Source organism: Pan troglodytes, chromosome Y, assembly GCF_028858775.2.
Source record: "Pan troglodytes isolate AG18354 chromosome Y, NHGRI_mPanTro3-v2.0_pri, whole genome shotgun sequence".
In the NCBI taxonomy this organism is placed as follows: domain Eukaryota; kingdom Metazoa; phylum Chordata; class Mammalia; order Primates; family Hominidae; genus Pan; species Pan troglodytes.
Window position 1 is genome coordinate 14791386 of NC_072422.2, and position 3987 is coordinate 14795372.

Below are 3987 nucleotides of genomic sequence, written 5' to 3' on the forward strand. Positions count from 1 at the left end.
GGGCCATGATCTCATTGTGGCAGCTAAGATTTTTTGCACTTTGCAGGAGGCTTTTGGGTCTTCTACAGGAATCTTGTACATTGCTTGGACTATAGCACAAGTCAGCTCGTTCTCTCAAGTGACGCTTGACTTTTCTTTGTTTTCATGGGGATCCACATTGCCCCATGGCAGCACTACTGGGCCCACTTTTCCAGCTTACAGTCACCACAAATCAGCTCTGAGACACTATCTCAACCACTTCTGCACCTTTAAGAGGCCAGTTCTAGGTATGAGAACATTGCTCCACCTTGGACTTGCGTTTGTCATGGTTCCTGCCTTTCCAAGAGAATCCCCACATGGCCCAGGATGAAGAAAGGCAGTGAGGCCAATTGTCCAGCCTTGTTTTGCTTACACTGGCATCTGGTGTCTCAAGTATGATTCCATCACCCAAAGGTCCCTCAACAATGCACCACACTGTATTTCATTTCCCATGGTACCTGATACTTGCACACAGCCTCTTTTGGGAATGGAGTCAGAAAAGTCATTTCCAGTGACCACCTCAGTCTCTAAATGCCTTCTCCTCCAGTGGGACTGATGATGGAGATGGCCCGAAGGGTCTCTAAGTTTGAGAGTTTTAGGATCCCACAGTGGGTTATCTAAGACAGCTTTTTCTTGATACCAAGATGGCTTTGCCTGTACCATTTTTCTCTGCTTAGACAGACTGACAGCTCTGACAGCCAGGCTCCTGAGCCTGCCTTCTGAATGTGCACGCACTAGTCTCAGGGCACCAGGCCTGAGCTGTGAGCTCTGGCTACCCTCACAAGGAATGTTACTCTTGCCTAGCGACAAGTCCCTGAGGTTTGATGGTGAAGCAGACATCCGTGGAGGTGAGTCATAGGTGGGCTCTCATCTGTCTTCTCTGTGAGATTCACAGTGTAGTCCCATTATCCTATGAGAGGGCAGACAGGAGCCAGCCTGACGAATGCAGAGCCCCAGGAATTAACCACAAAATCCCTAACTATCCAAAAAGTTCTGCAGGATGCCTCCGGCCTGCCTAGGCTTTGTAGGGGTGATTCCTTTTTAATCTTGCCTTACTGTGATTTTTAGGTACAGCCTGTGTTCCTTGGGGTTGCTTTATGCCAGGTGTTGTTTTCTGGAGAACCACATAGCCCCAGAAGCTGCCAGGGTGTGTGTTTCGGTGGGAGTGTTGCAAGTGTTGTATGCCCACCTGTGTTTGTGGTTTTGTGTGTGTGTGTTTGTGTGTGCCCATAAGTGGAGTCTGCTTAAAGAAATGTCGTTAACACACTGTAGCACTTTTTTTTTTTTTTGAGTCTCCCAATCTTTTGGTTGATTGTCTGTGTGTCTCTGCTTGGGCTTCAGGGCTCCATGTTTATTATTTTTCTGTGGATCATGAATCTGCAGTGAATTGAGAGGCTGGCTGAGACCTGCAGGGGACCAAATAACCTACCCTTGCAAAAAAAAAAAAAAAAGTCCCTCTTCTCAAAAGAAGGTGATCACACCCAAGAACAGATGTTTTTCAGTATTTCATTGTCCTGTGGCCAAGCCAGGAAGATACACTAGCATTCTAGTCCTCAGGGCCCCTTGAATTTACCTCACATTCAGTTCCCAGCAAAGCAGATGCTTCACTTCATGAGGGGGCACTTTTTCATTGTCTTAGGACTTCATTCTTGGAAAGAAATTATGAGCAACAATAAGGTCAGCTAGAAGTGAAGATGCTTTCATTGTCTTAGGATTTCCTTCTGGTAAAGAAAGTGTGAGCAACAATAAAGTCAGGGGTTAGGATGCAATCTGGTGAGGGGTGGATAAGGTCCTGCACCTTCACCTGCAAAAAGGGTCAAGACAGATGACACAGAAGGTGCTTCCAAATGCATATCCACTTTCCTTAATTGCACAAGCTGTTCACATCATGGAGCGGCCCTGCCTGTGTCATTTTCTTCTGCTTAGGTAGGCTGACAGCTCAGACAGGCAGGCGCCTGAGCCTACCTCACAAATGCATATGCGCTAGTCTCAGAACGTAAGGCCTGAGACATGAGCTCTGACTAGTATCACAATGAATGCCACTGTGGCCTAGCGACAGGTCCCTGTGGCTTGGCAGTGAAGAAGACTTCCGTGAAGGTGCCTTAGCGGTGGACACTCACCTGTCTTCTTTGTGGGATCCATGGCACAGTCCCATGATCATAGGAGAGGGCAGATGTTAGCTAGTCTGTAGAAACATCAAGAAGTGTCCCAGGAATAAACTGTGAAATCACTAAGCACCCCCCAAAATTTTCAGGATGGCTCAAGCCTGCCTAGACGTTGTAGGGGTGAGTCTTTTTGAAACTCTTCCCACTGTGATTTCTAGGTACCACTTGCCTATGTTCCCTAGGGTTTCCCTCTCCCAGGTGGGGCTTCCTGCAAAATCAAACAGCCTCAGAAGTTGCTGAGCTGTGTGTTTTTGTGGGACTGTTGTGAGTGTTTGATGTCTGCATGTGTGTGTGGATTTGTGTGTGAATGTGTGTGTGTGACTGTAAGTGGAGTCTGCTTAAAGGAATGTGGCTAATGCACTTCAGCGCTTTTTCTTTTTTGAGTCTCTTAACCTTTTGGTTTCCTGTCTGTGTGGTTTTGCTTGGGCTGTGGGGTTACATATTTTTTGTTTTTGTATGCATTATGAATCTGTGGTGAATTGGGAGGCTGGCTGAGACCTGCCGGGGTCCCAACAACCTTCCCTGCAAAAAAAAGCCACCCTTCAAGAAAAAAGAGGAGCACACTACACACAAGAACAAACATCTTTTAGTGTTTTATTCTCCTGGGGCAAACCCAGGAAGAGACTGTAGCAGTCCTGTCCATATGGCCCCTTGAATTTACCTCAGATTCATTTCCTAGCCAAGCAGGTGCTACACATCATGAGGGGGCACTTATCTATAGTCTTAGGATTACATTCTGGGACAGAGACTCTGAGCACACTAAGGTCAGATGCGGTGAGGATACAACCCTCTGAGGGGTGGATAGGATCCTCCACCTGCAAAAAAGGTGAAGACAGATGACACAGAAGTGCTTCCAACTGCATCGCCACATTCCTTTAATTGCACCACTGCATTCCCCTAATTGCAGAAGCAGTCCACACAATGGCCTGGTGTTCAGGTTGGAGTATACCAAGGTGCAGGGAACATTTGGAGTGCAAACTGCAGCCATTCTTGCCAACTCTTGATTTGAGGGCTTTCATACCCAGAACAAATGGAGTGGGATGGATTGATGCTGGGTAGGATGTGCCTCTACAGTTGCCTCTTCTTTTCCTGATTTCCAAGTTCCTCGTCTGCCTAGGATTTCCTGGTTCTGACTCAATGCCTTCCACACTAAAAGCTTCCCAGTTCACAGAGGACAAAACTCATGGGAATCCATTGCGTGTTTCCTTCTAAACACTGTCATGTTTTAATGACTGGGCAGCTGTGACACTTTTAAAACCATAAATTACTGTTACAGCTGCCACTAAGGAAACTCTTGTTCTTCCACTTCTATTGGAGGGCTTCACAATTCCTATAGGATGAGAAGCAGGCAGCCGTGTCTGGCTTTTGCCTGGTAATCTAAGCTGGGTTTCATTTCGTATACATGTTTTTTTCTCACTTTGGAGGGGGTCTTTCATTGGGCTGTTGCTAGATGGGGCTGCCTCTTGCCACATATCATTTGTCTGACAGTAATTTCAGGGAGCAAAAGGGATTTTGGGTAGGCTGGCTGCTCTCCAGGACGTGGGTAGTGGTCTTGTTGCTTTTGCTGAGGCTGTTTGTACATTGAAGGAGGCTTTTGTGTCCAGGTTGTGAGTTGTGGTCTCCTTGTGGAGGTTGAGGTTGTTTGTACTTTGCAGGAGGCTTTTGGGCTTTCTGACAGGAAACTTTGAAGGTTTCTTGCACTCCAGCACAAGTCAGCTTGTCCTTTCAGGTGAGCCTTGATTATTCCTTGCTTTGTGGGTGGTCTACATTGCCCCTCAACAGCTCTACTGGACATTCTTTTCAG